Below are 14,950 nucleotides of genomic sequence, written 5' to 3' on the forward strand. Positions count from 1 at the left end.
ATGTCCATTCTTTTTTACCCGGCTGATTTATCTTCTCTTACAAACATACAGAATATACAACATGAACTCCATCAATTTCCTATAGTCCTATGCCATGAACAGCATAAAGAATATAGCCATCTATTGATTTCTAAGGTTTTGAACTGGCAAATGTACAGTACACTGTAAAGCCAACCTTATGATGTACAACACATATCTTGCACATGTCATTTTAAACACAGTGAAAAGCTTTTGCGTTTTTTTTTTTTTTTTTTTTTTTTTAGGGAAAGTGAAAATGGTATAAAAAGCTGCGTGAAAAAGGTGTAAAGTGAAATTCACTGTACAATTAAGACTAAAAATGTGTGAAGTTTGCCTCCCCTGTGTAAACTGAAATACAATTCTGATTTCACAGAAAATAAAGCAGTTGGTTTGGTCAAAGAATTCAAGGTCTACAGAAAATAAACAGAATGAGAAGGCAAAACTCAAATATTTGCCTTTACATCTACTGTAGTGAATCTCTCCCAGAAATAAACAATGGCAGCGTGTAAGGTATTCGTTCTGATATTTTTATTTTTATTTTTGTAACTGCTTCATAGTCCGGATATTAAATGCAATAGAGAAAAAAGCCCACAGAGTTAAAGCCACTTAATGCTTTATTAATATATGCAATAGTCCTCCGAAAGTTCGCCCCTGCATCTGTCTGTATGGCAAGAAACTAGAGAGAACTGTGCTCTGCTAAGGGATCATCACATGGGTTTTTTCCTGAATAATCAGTGCTGCCGGCTATAGCCAACAACACTGATTACTGTGTTCTGACAGTGGAAAAGGCTCCCCAGGTCCCTCAGAAAAAAAGTGAGTAATGTATGGGCAGCTTAAGTGAGAATTCATCATAAGGAAATGGCAGGGTTCTCCTTTGCAATCATCTTTCTTTAAAATGCTTGGTTTTCTCTGGTTCACACTAGCCCACGTGATAAAACGCAGCGTTTTACCATGCAGCCAGCTGCCAGTTTAAGTTTCAGCATGGAGTGATGCGATAATCATTTCAGCGCATCACGTGGTTTAATTTATTTTCTACCTTTAAATAAAGTAGCAAATGCACTGCAATACCACCGTATGTCTTAAAGTTGCACCAATGCCGTATTGGTGCCAATATAAAACATTTGCATGAGTAATTGTACTCGTGCAAATCCGATACCTGAAAACGATGAATGGGCTCAAATCACACTGCAAAGAATCGAATGTGATTTGAAAAGGAATGCAGTGTGATTCCGGTCTGAATCACATGTGCTTTCACATACCGCTCCTGTGTGAACCCAGGTTTGCACCAGATTCCTGTTCAAATTGCATGCAATTCTTTGCAGTACAGTTTGAGCCCATTAATTGTGTATGGGCTCAAATCGCACTGCAAAGGTATCATATTCATCAGTATTAGTACTGGTAAAAAATGATACCAGTGCAACCGTAATATATTATGTAATATATATATATATATATATATATATATATATATATATATATATATATATATATATATATATATATATGTATATGGTCTTGTATTGAGGCGGCTATACCAGGATCCAGCAGGCGATTCCCTTTCAGGTATATACAGCCACTATCACTGTTACATTTGGTAAAAGTGTTCCAACCCCTCCCACACACCTGCTGCCTTTACTGGGCTTTCCATCGCACCAGTGGGCCCAGGACCGGTGTGAGTGGTTGCAATGGATGCCATGCACAGAATGAGAGAAGATTCTGTAGTTCCTCCCCCCTCTGTGATGTCAAAAACCAGAAGAAAAGAGGATTTGGGCACTTCCGGTTTGTTTGTTTACAAGTCTTTACTGGCTTATAAAGCATATTGGTTTGATTAGATGTTTTGGAGGCCAGAGAAGAGATCTCTCGATATAGAGGAACTGTCACAGCCCATGCGATCACAAGTGATGTTGTTCATTCCCTGTGCTAGCAATAAGGTTGATAAAAAAAATAAATTTTTTGAAGCGGCCCCGGCCATTCGTGCAAATCTGCCCCCCGTAAGCATATGAAAACGATGATCACACCACACGTGAGACATCGCGAACGTCAGAGTGAGAGCAATAATTCTAGCATCAGACCTCCTGTGTCTCTAAACTTGTAACCTATAATGGCTTTTAAAATGTTGCCTGTGGAGATTTAACGGGTGAATACAATTTTAAAACATGACATGTTGGGTATCTATTTACTTGGCATAACATTAGCTTTTATGTTTTACCTAAAAATTGTCTATTATATTCCATTTATGTGCACTAAAATTCATCTTTTTTTTTTTTTTTTTTTGAAGATTTGTGTTTGATAAACCCCTGTGCAAATATCATGCAACATAAAAAATTTACAACAGCAACCATTTTATTCTACAGGGACTCTGCTTTATATATATATATATATATATATATATATATATATATATATATATATATATATATATATATATATATTTTGGGGTAATTTTCTAGCAAAAAGAAAAAAGCGAATTTTTACATGTATGGAGAAAAATGCCAGAACTGGCCCAGTTTTGAAGTGACACTTTCAGGTCTCAGAATATTGCACTGCAGTGCGGTGACATGAAGTGCCACCCAAGTGCACTGCAGAAAAATGCGAACATGCTGCATTTTTCCACACTGCGCTGCACATCATCTCCAGTGTCATGATGTGATTGGGGTACACAAAAAACAATTGGTTTTCTTTGTGCCACTGTGGCGATTTGCATGTATCTAGTGCAGGAAAATCGCCAGTCACCACACATATTGCGACCAAGCCCTAAATATTCTGAGGCACTGGAACAAGCATAAGGCATATGAAAGTGGTTGTAAAGTCAGAAGGTTTTTGATCTTAATGCATTCTATGCATTAAGATCAAAAACCTCCTGAGTGCAGCAGCCCCCCTCAATACTTACCTGAGCCCCATCTGTGTCCAGCAATGTCCACGAGTGCCTCACCCGTTCGGGACTCTCCCTCCTGATTGGCTGAGACACAGCAGCGGGTGCCATTGGCTCCCGCTGCTGTCAAAGTCAGTTAGCTATTTAGGAGAGGGGGCGGGGCCGAACCGGGGCTCCGTGTTTGAATTGATATAGGGAGCTGTGGCTCTGCTCAGGCGCCCCCATAGCAAGCTGCTTGCTGTGGGGGCACTCGACAGGAAGAAGGGGCCAGGAGAGCTGAAGAGGGACCCAAGGAGAGGAGGATCTGGGCTGCACTGTGCAAAACTACTGCACAGAGCAGGCAAGTATAATATTTAAATCAGGAAGGCTGGCAACTCGGATGCTCTTGAATAAAAGTACTTTATTAGTTACATGGGTACAGGCTATACTCTAACGCATTTCAGCTAAGTAGCCTTCATCAAAGCATACATTTGTTACCAATACCAATTTTTAAATCAAAGTAAGCCCTCCAAATGGGGCGGGTGCATCCTGATCAGAAACAATCAAATCAATTAAAAACACATGGAGAAAAAAAGAAAGACACAGCAGGCATATGAAGGACATACCATGAACAAATAAAACATGTTCTGCCAGTATTCCAACGAATATATCAAAAGAGTGTAGTTATGTTAAGAAAAGATTTATGCCCATCCTATCATTCAAGCCATATGGTTTTCTAGTATTTATGGTATGGATCCACCACACTTCACGTTTAAGCAGAATATAATGAGTGTCATCTCCCCTTTTTTAACCTGTTCAGCACCAATAAAAGGTGTCAAGATTGCCATGGTGTACTTCTCGGAAATGTTTTGACACATTTGAAGTGTCATTCACATGTTCTGAAATTCCAAGATTCTAACTCTCAACGGGTGTATAGTACACCCAACATATTGCAGGCACCACATTGAATTACATAAACCACTGATTTAGAATTACAAGTAATATACTGTTTGATGGTATATGTTTTCTTAGCAGAAAAGGAAAAAAATGGAGGTACTTTTTTTTATGTCTATGGCACTGCCTGCAGGTATTATGGCCCCATATATATAGGATCCTATAGTGGAAAGCCAAGTCTGTGGTTTGTTTGGCTCCTGAGAGCTAAACAAACCGCATTGAAGAATCTGCAAGCAGAATCTGAAGGAGGATCTTTTGGGATACAGAAATCTAGCATTAATATGAGGGATAAATCTTTTTAACCCTCATATTTTATGAGGGATAACAGAAGTGACATTGTGGATTCTTTTCAGAATATTGTGGAATCGGAACTGATTAAATTGCAGGAATCATGTCAGCAACATAACATTAGAAACAATATCAATTTGACCAAGAAAGAAACCACAGCCCTAAATGAAAATGAGATCTGACTTAGTGATTCGCCAGGCAGATAAGGGGGGTACTGTAGTCAATTTAGTAAATCAAACCCTTTATATCTTGCTTGTTAACTACCGACTACCTGATTATTGCTTAATAGCATATGAGTAATTTAATGATATAAAAAGGAACAACCTTGGGACCTTCTGAGCACAACTACTGTAACTTGCAGGCTCATAATTATTGTTAAAATATGAGAAAGAGCGCATATACATTGACTAAAAAAAAAAAATATATACTGTATATGTTTTGGCAGAGTTCTACTCGATAAACAATTGTCTTCATAACAGCTATTATACTACACGAGTATAAAGGCAGGCATTATCCAATAACCCAATATCTAAAATCTCTACAAAGCAATAGTACAATTACCACGCTCGCAATTATGGCATCACTTAAAGTGCATCAGTTTCACATACATTTTACAAGCAGGGAACAGAATTCACTAAATATGGTGTACTGTGAGAAACACTTCAGTGAACAAGGCTCAAGCCTGACTTATAACTTCTACATTAGAAAAACCAAAGCTAAAATTGTTCAGAGGCCATTTTGTCAGAGAGGTCATGGAACATGCATTTATGAAAGGATTTGATTGTTTTTATAAGGTTATGGAAATTCCAGAGCTAAAAACTTGAACTAAGGCAACTGATTTTTACCTTCATTATGACCACAAATTAACAATGTCAATAAAATGAAAATAGAGGTTTGCCATTCAGACTATCAACTGTTCATTTTGTGTTTAAGAAAGCATCACATAATGCTTGTACTTTAACTGTTAGTTTTTCTTCTCTGAGAGTTACATTTATTGTAAACCTCAGACATGAAATATGAACAAAGCATATCCCTCTATAGTGTGTACTAAATTAAAAGTAATAAGTGTCATTTCTGTATGCTGCTTCATTCCTATGCTATCAGCATGAGTCAGCTCTGACAAGTTGACACCAAGAGAAAATTAGTGACAGGGGAGGAACCTCTGAGTGAAAGCCTCAGCTCTGTTCCTGTGTGCTGTTTAGGGAGAGTGTGTCCTTTCCCTCCAATCAGCTGTCAGAGCTCCCCTCCCTGAGCTCTGCAAAGTGTAAATTCAGCTCTTCGTCCCCCTTTTTCTGAATTCTCAGAAATGTATAAGAGTATTTACAACCACTTTATGGGAGAATACTAGTCCATTCACACTGGGCTGCCTTAAAGAAAAGAAAAAAGAAAACCATAACAAACATGTCTGTACAATGTTGCACAGAGGGGCCCCAAACCTCCTCTTCTCAAGACCCCCGCCGGCATTCCTGGCCCTTCCTCTCTGTCCAGCGTCCCCCATGGGAAGCCCACTGCTGCATCCATTGACACAGACAGCGGGACTCAGCCTCGCCAATGGCCCCCAGTGCCCCAGCAAAGCCAGTGAAACGGAGAGAAAAGCTGCTGATGTGCACAGCGTTGGACCGAATGAGGGCTCAAATAAGTAAAAGGTAGGGGGTGGGGTGGGCGGGGTGAGGGGGGATGCTAAGAACAACTTTAATGCAACGCAAAGCGTAAATTAGCCCCTCACCCTCTGTCAAAGTCGGTGACTTTGAAATTGTTATATCAATAGGTTTAGTTTCCGCTTTAACACCTGCTGATAGTCATTTGATTCAGATGCATGGCCAGTAAACAGTAAAAGCAAGTGGTTGAGCTGTGGTTTTGCTGCCCACCTAAACAAAGACATATTCAGGGTTATCTACATGCTGCATCAAAAATTAGACCCCACTGCATTTGGCAGGAAGTACCACCACTGAACGCGACCCATTAGGGGCAACATGCAAGAACAAGCCCTTATTTACATTCACAAAAACACATGCAAAAACATGAAAAGCCGAACCAATATCACAGTTAAGCTGCATTGTTTTTGTCCAGTCAGACATTTCTGACCCCGCAGTAATCGGTATCGCGCACAGTGGTGTCTGTAAGACGCTACTGTTCTAAAATATCAAACTCATGATTAGACTTTTAAAAAAAAAATGTTTAATACATGTAAACCTTCGCTAGTTGAATTGGTCTTTATTGAGTTCAGATAGTACCACAAATGATAAAATATAGAAAACGGGAATAGTTTTACACAAATGAAACATTATAGGAGACAGACTCAAAATACTTGTAGCAGAGGCCTGTAACAGCAGCAGTCTCTTAATATTGTTGTATCAACACAATCAATTATTTATCTCTTCAGGGAATAAAGCCTGGCTTAGCAATTCGCTACATTTTCAACAGCATATTCCACTCACTGGAAAAAATGTACCTGCACACCCGAAAAAAAGGACAAATGTAAAATAAATAAGCATCACGGTTGCCCAATATGAATTCATTCTAAAATGGATGCAAACCCAGATAGAATTTATTTGCAAAAGCATTGTGTATTATAAACTATCATTTTTGGCATAAAACACTTTTTTCCAACTTGATGCTGCAGATCTCCAGTCTCCCGCTTCCGGTCTGCATACACTTGCTCCACCATTGATTGCACATCATCACTCAGCTCCAACGCCCTGATGGAGACAACAGTAAACCAGGCCTACATACTGTGTGTCTGCACAGCCAATAGTACTCTCCACCATGGGTACAGGTCGCAAGGTGAACAATGCAGCAGAATAATTGGGAGTCAGTTGTTACCCCATAACAAATGCCTGAACAAAGGCCTTCATTGAAGATTCAGCAAAGGTTAAAGTGACTTAAAGTAAACATTTTTATTAAAAAAAAAATAACAAACATGTTATACTTACCTGCTATGTGCAGTAGTTTTGCACAGAGAAGCCCCAATCCTCTTCTTCTCGGGTCCCGGCCAGAGCTCTGGGCCCCTTCCTGAGTGCCTTCATAGCAAATTGCCTACTGTGGGTGTTCACTTGTGCGAGCTCGATCCCAAGCCAGCTGTGTCCGTAAGACAAAGAGCACGGCACAGCCCCGCCCCCCGGCTCATTGGCTGCAATTGACAGCAGCTCCTGCATCTCAGCCAATCAGGAGGCAGAGACCCAGGAGAGCCTTGGGTCTCATACACATCGCTGGATCAAGATTGGGCTTAGGTATTAGGTGGGGCTGAGGCGGGAGCTGCACACTGAAGGTTTTTTACCTTCATGCATAGGTAAAAAACCTTCAGCCTTTAAAACCACTTTAATTTAACAAAGCTGCAGAAAAAAAAAAAAAAAAACAACATTAACATGTGGCTGGGTTTGATCATCTTTAGGCTCCATGCACACTGGACGTTAAAATAACGTTCTAAAAACGCCAGTAGCGTTGCAGTGAGTCTTTCAACATTTTTGCAATAGCGTTTATTAGTTTTTTGTTTTTTTTTCAATGGATCAAAAACATTAAAAAATGCTGGTGAGCCACGTTTTTGAGCGTTTATCGACGTTTATCAGCGTTTAAGTTTTTAAGCATATTTTGTGGTCAGAAAAACAGTTCCTGAATGCAATTTTAGGGCGTTCAGACAACTGCCCATAAACTCCACTGCTGATAAATGTCCAAAAACATCCAGTTGTGCATGGACACATAGGATAACAAAGGGGAGTTTATGGGCTGTTAAAATAAATAAATAAATAAATAAAATGCCCAAACTCCCAAAAACGGGCGTTTATGAGCTTCAGTGTGCATGGAGCCTATAGATGTAAAACAAGCAGTACATATAACCTTAGAATCCAGATATGGATGGCTCACATTTACTACACTTCTCCCTTTTTGTTATAACTCACATCTTCATGGTACGAAAACCCCAACCTCAGGGATAAGGTGATGCAAAGTGTTATTATTATACAGGATTTATATAGCACCGACAGTTTACGCAGTGCTTTACAACATTAGGGCAGACAGTACAATTACAATACAATTCAATACAGGGGGAATCAGAGAGCCCTGCTCGTTAAAGCTTACAATCTAGGAGGGAGGGTCAAGTTATACAAAAGGGTAATAGCTGTGGGGGATGAGCGAATGGAGAAAATAGTGCAGTTGTTAGATGGAGGCAGGATAGGCTTCTCTGAATAGGAAAGTTTTCAGGGAATTCCAGAGGATGGGCGAGGCTCGGGAGAAGTCCTGGAGGCGGATATGGGAGGAGGTGATGAGAGAGCTAGAGAGCAGGAGGTCTTGGGAGGAACGAAGAGGGCGATTAGGTTGGTATTTTGAGACTAGGCTAGTGATGTAGCTGGGGGCAGAGTTGTGGATGGCTTTTTAACTTATTGTTAGTATTTTGAATTTAATTAGTTGGGTGAGTGGCAGCCAATGGAGGGATTGGCAGAGAGGGGTAGCAGACACTAAGCGGTTTGTAAGGTGGATGAGTCTGGCAGCAGCATTCATGATGGACTGAAGGGGGATAGTCTATTTAAAGGTAAGCCAATGAGGAGTGAGTTGCAGTAGTCAAGGCGAGAGATAACCAGGGAGTGAATCAAGAGCTTTGTGGTTTCATTGGTTAGAAAGGGACGTAGTTTAGAGATGTTGCGGAGGTTGAGGCGGCAAACTTTGGAGAGCGATTGCATGTGGGGCCGAAAGGAGAGTTCAGAGTCCAGGATAACACCTAGCACGCTGACATGTGGGGATGGGTAGATGGTTGTGCCATTGCTCTTGACAGATAAGTCAGGGGAAGAGGCACGTGGGGGAGGAAATATTATAAGCTCGGTTTTGGACAAGTTGAGTTTGAGGAAGTGGTGTGACATCCATACAGATATGTCTGTTAGTAAGTTATTGATCGTGAGGAGACTGATGGAGTGAGTTGAGGGGTGGGGAGATAGATTTGCGTGTCGTCAGCGTAGAAATGATATTGAAGCTGACCCAGGGAAGAGGTGTAGATTGAAAATAAAAGAGGTCCAAGAACAGAACCTTGGGGGACCCCAACGGAGAAGGGAAGAGGAGTGGAGGAAGTAGAATTGTAAGTGACACTGAAGGTGCGTTGGGATAGGTAGGATGAGAGCCACTGAAGAGCACAGTCACGGAGACCGAGGGAGTAAAGTTTTTGGAGGAGGAGGGGGAGGTCAACCGTGTCAAAGACAGCTGAAAGGTCCAGAAGTAGGAGTATAGAATAGTGTCTGTTGGTTTTTGCAGTTAGTAGGTCATTTGTGAGTTTTAAAAGAGCAGTTTCTGTGGAGTGTTGAGGGCGAAATCCAGATTGAAGGGGATCAAGAAGGTTATTCTTAATGAGGTGGTCACTCGGTTGTAAACCAGGCATTCAAGGAGTTTAGAGGAAAAGGGGAGATAGGAGGGCGTAGGTTAAGATTGGTAGGGTCCAAGGACGGCTTTTTAAGTATGGGGGTGACCAGTGCATGTTTAAGAGCAAACAAGCTTAGAGATGGTGTCGTGGAGAGTAGAAAGAACTAGCAAGCAAACATGCCATCCTAAAAGCACCATAAAAAGGTGGGTGACAAACCCATATATAAAAGAAAAAAAGGTTTCTGTGTTCCCAGGCAACCTCTGAATCCCAGTATAGTGTATATAGTGACAATGTAATGTGGATGCACAAAGCACCAGTAATGCATTGTGGGGCTTTGAGGCCATCTTAAGTTCTGCACTGCCTTCAGAGTGCACCTGGGTTTTAGGGTTCCTCAAGCACATACAAGCCATTCAGACACAGGTTTTATATGCACATGCCTGTTGGGACACATTCAGCATTATGTCAAAAAGTATAGCAATTTATTTTCTTGCCAGGTTGCGCAAGCAAAATAGTAATTTTGGTGGTAACAGATTCTATGCATTGGCAGGTTACTTCTTTTGTCACTAAAAGAATGTCTATACACTTTGCTGCCTGAAAAGTTTCCAGATAGCATGATGGCTCCCTCGCACGTTAATATACCTTTGGTCATATAGATATTGGGTACAGGAACATAAAAAAACTGGTGACATGGAATAAATGTCATGAAATGCTATTTTCTTTGCATGAAATTCACGAGCTGCATATGGTTGCCTATCTGAGCATTAGGGTGCATTCACTCAGGCAACTAGCCACAGTGCTAATGACCTGCAGGAATTGCTGCCAATTTTGTTACAGTGAGCGGCTAGCTGCGGCCGCCGAACCCAGTACACTTCAATGACAGCCCACCAGTGGTCACAGCTATCTATAGCTAACTGCCCAGCAGCGTTTACCGCAGGTCATTGCAGGATGTGTGGACAGACATTGATAGCTGTGGTCACTGGGGACCTTTCATAGAAGTGAATAGGGCTCAGTGGCCATGGCTAGCTGCTCACAAGTGGCAAAAGCAGCAGAAGGATTTGACAGATTCCTGCCGCTGTCATTTGCACCAGAGCTAAATCGCCTGTACGAATGTAGCCTTATATTTCCAAGTCAGTTGTACACATTTCAACCTACTACATGAGACTGAATCGGCATATACAGAAATAATGTGAAAATGGCGTCTGTGCAGTCTGGAAACAAAGCACATATTCCAAAACAAGGACACACAATCAGGTTCTTGTGTCAATAGAAAAAAAAAAATCCTAGGTGTGTTTCAATGTATATTTCCAGTTAAAAGTAGTAGATAAGGTGTTCACAGTACTATGAAAAGACAAAGTAAACATTCAGACATGCTGTGAGAACTGGAGACACTTTAGATGCAGAAGAGGTTAAAGGTTGCTCTGCTGCACTTTGAAGGAATCTATTTCCTGTAGTGTAACCTATGTACAGTAAAAATATAACAACTACACAGCTATCAAGGTAAACTCACATTTCCGAGTTCCGATTTTAACTCATTTTCTCTCAACACAGCAAAGAATGATTTCACATGACAGATATTTCCTCCAGCTCTGCAATTCATATTTCCGCTCATTTTCCAACAAGATGACAAATGAATGGCTTCTCTAGGCTTACGTAAGCAGCAAAAACATTCACATCTATTAACAGGATCTTCCATTTACATTAATATTTTTTGCTCAATCATCATGCAGACATTTAGATATAATTATGTGTATAACATGCGCATAATTATGAAGGATGACACATATCAAAGAGCATGGATAGTAGATGTACTTTAGAAATGCATTGTAGTTTACTCATTCACAGATTGCTGTGAATAAATGACGCGGCTGTGTGAATGGAGCCCCACACAGCTGTTCTGATTTTAATATGTGACAGCAGGTTTAGGGGGAGAGTAACCCTCGCCCGCTGTCACAGGGGAGGAAGTGCTGGAGCATGTTATACCCTTAATACAGGTGTAACATGTTCAAAACATGAACTTATCCTTTAAATGCAGGTACTGCTGCAAGTCAAAGAAAATCATACCAAATGCATACAACTTGATATTCAGGAAACATGTCTACCTGACATTAAAGCGGAGTTCCAACGACATTTTTTTTTCAAATTCATATATACAACATAATATAGAATAATGGAAAGCATTATTCCTATACATTGCCCCGCTAAAATTATTTTAGATCAAAAATCACCTTAATTTTTTTCTTTCTTGGCATTTCCCATCTTGTCTGTGGGCTGCGAAGCCCACAAGCATAATCTTCCGGGATTTGGTGCTGCTGAAAAACCAGCATGCACCACCCGTTCTCCCGCATGCGCAGTATGCACAGCTCGCAGCGCAAGAAACTTATCAGGTTGCCATCACAATGGGCGGAATCGTCTGAAGTACTCACCTCTGTTATGGCAACGAAGATACGGTTTTCAAATCTCGCAATGATGAGTGTCAGCGGCGAGCCACACTGACTCCTGGGAATTATGACACAAAGCTCCCAGGAGACAGGGCGCCGCAGGAACAGAGATATCCACGGGTTGGAGCAATATGGAAAAGCTTACAATCATGGTAAGCTAAAAGAAAAATGAATGCTTATTGAAGAAAACAGTGATATATAGATTGAGATAACGTTTATAAAGTGGGTGGAACTCTGCTTTAAGGCCCAAATAAGTTGGCATACCATTTTGGTTCTGGGTGCAAAAGTGTGTCCAGTTCTGGTTAAATGGTATTTATACCCCAATTTCAGTAAAAGTGGTAAACTCCTAGTGTGGAACAGAGGCAAAGAAACAAATGTCTGGTAGAATGAAACATGGTCTGATGGCCCACAGTGCATTGACTGTTCTGGCCATCAAATGCAACAAACCGGTCTTTCATAACCTAAAAAAAAAAAAAAAAATGACCATAAACTAAAATGTCTAAAAATAACCAAATAAATGGAGAAATTATATGCATAAATTTTACTATTATGTTAAAAAAAAACAAAAAAAAACAAACGCCATACTTACCTGCTCTGTGCAATAGTTTTGCACAGAGTGGTCCTGATCCCCCTCTTCTGGGCTCCTCTGCTTCTCGGTGTGCCATAGGAAAACGCTTCCTATTAGCCCACCTTTACAGAGCGTACAGCTCGGCCTCGCCCAGCCCCCCGTCACAGGATTTGATTGACAGCAGCAGGAGCCAATGTCACTCTCGGGCACAGCACTGGATCGAAGTCAGGCTAAGGCAAGTTTGGGGGGGGGGGCATGGTTATCCTGTGCAAAAGAATCTTTTTTAACTTAAAAGTGTTACTAAACCCAGGACCCTGCATTCACTATATTTGGTCTCCCACAGTACATAGAACATGGAAATAGTTTTAGTAAATATATACTGCTAGATACTTTTTCTCATCAGCAGTTAGAGCAGTCTTGTGACTTCTATCAGTGTCTAGTTAAAGCTTGTAGGAGGAGCCATCTCCTCTGACTGTCCAATGAGGATGCAGGACCCCTGATTTTCTGCCTGGGACAGTGCTGATTGACCCTGTGCTGATTACATTCACCCTCCCAAGAAAAAAAAAAAGAAACTCTCTAGCAATACACACCAAACTGAGCATGTGCAGAGCGCCCCCTAGACTATGTGCTATCAGGGGATGGATTGGGGACAGTGGAAGGAGGAGGATCAGAGAAGACAGGATCAAAGAGCTTTTTTGCTCAATGCAGAGGATTAACCCCTTAGGCACCACAGTGCGTATAACAAGCATGCTTTACAGACTGATTTTACTGTTGCAGGTTTAGTAACACTTTAATGCATATAATGCATTAAAGTAAAAAATCTTCTGCTTTTAGAACCACTCTGTGCGTTTTTTTTTTCACACAGCTTTCCAAAAATTGCTCTCCAAAACCTTTTAGTTACATGGCCCTGAATGTTTTCCCAAACAGGCTGGAATATTAACATTACCAACTATACGCAAACAATTTCATAATCTAAGAGTCAAAAGTTCAATGTATCCGAGATTAATCACGCAAGCTTCTCTAGTTTGTTTTATGTAGTCATCGTGTAAAACTCGGTTGCACCCATTATTGAAGAATGGTTATCAAAAAAAAAAAACATATGTAAAATTAACTTTAATTATTATAACTAGTTTATTGTAAACATTTAGAACAGTTGCTGTAATAAACCATCTATGCACAATCATCTTTTGCCGAGAATTGATTATGTTTGTTTTTAGTTCACGGAGGCCTCATTTGCACTGGCATTGACAAACCTGCAATTATAAGCATTTATAGGACATTTGTAAACTCATATACATGTATATAATTAACCTTAGAGAAAGGCTTTTGTTTAAATTACTGGTTTGGTGACAGGGTCTCTTTAATCACTTAAGGACAAAGCCTTTTTTTGAGATTTGTTGTTTACAAGTCCGCCCGCTCGTGGAATGGCGACAAACTTTTACCCTTTAAAATCTCCATAGGTCGAAGGTTAAAAAAATTCTACAGGTTGCATGTTTTGAATTGCAGAGGAGGTCTAAGGCTAGAATTATTTCTCTCGCTTTACCGATCGCGGCGATACCTCACATGTGTGGTTTGAACACCGTTTTCATATGCAGGCGCTACTCACGTATGTGTTCGCTTCCCAGGAGCCAGTGCGCCACAAGAAATTACGTGCATCTCCGCGGAGGGAGGAAAAAGGAAGAGATAGAGAAAGCCTTGGAAACAAGGTAAAGCAAAAGAAAAAGAAAAGAAAAAAAAAAAAAACTCCCAATGCTGTTTTAATCAGAAGCGGATGATGTGCAGATTAAAAAGTGAGTGAAACTTTGCTTTAATGAAGAATTCCAGGTATGGATATCTTTGCATAGTTACTGGAACAATGCCTATTCTATAGATGTGGAATCCCTCTGGAAGCTGTACTACGGATACAAACAATAAACATCATACAAAAATGTGGTATCGTTGCGATTGTCAGGAAAGGAAGAATTTCTTTTGGGTGTTCTTTGGTGGCAGGTTAAGATCAAATGAAAGCCCAATTTGTCCTGAAAAAAACAAAAGGTATAATTCACCTGGATGCACAAAGTATTGTTTTACGGACACGTGTCAAAGTTGCAAAATTGTGCTTCGGCATGAACATTTGTTTAAGCTAGCTAGTATACACTGAGAATTTTTCCCATCTTGAAATGCTACAAACAAGAGTTTTAAGATTAAAAATACAGTAAAGAAAAAAAGTTATGCAGACCTGTCAGGACTTCTTTGCCTGGCTGGCTTATTGTCCAACATTAATTGTATCCAAATCTATATGGAGAATGGAATTACCCATTTTCTATCAAACCAATAGGATATCACAAATGCTGGGGTAAAAATTACTAAGATGTAGGACAGAATGGGTAGAACATAATAAAAAAAAGCTCTATACCATTTTACACAATTTCCAATGCAATTTGATCTGCATTGAAAATGAATAATTTACAGAGTCACTGACTTTTAGTTAATCACTATTGTTCATGGTACAT

The 14,950-nt window shown here is 40.3% G+C and overlaps 1 protein-coding gene across 2 annotated transcripts in view; it reads right to left on the reverse strand.

The window, feature by feature from the left end:
- The window catches only part of AHR (aryl hydrocarbon receptor), a 190,810-nt gene that overhangs the window by 70,628 nt on the left and 105,232 nt on the right, over positions 1 to 14,950 (reverse strand). The gene's annotated exons all lie outside the window — the stretch shown is intronic.

This window comes from Aquarana catesbeiana, linkage group LG05, assembly GCF_042186555.1.
Source record: "Aquarana catesbeiana isolate 2022-GZ linkage group LG05, ASM4218655v1, whole genome shotgun sequence".
Classification (NCBI taxonomy): Eukaryota; Metazoa; Chordata; class Amphibia; order Anura; family Ranidae; genus Aquarana; species Aquarana catesbeiana.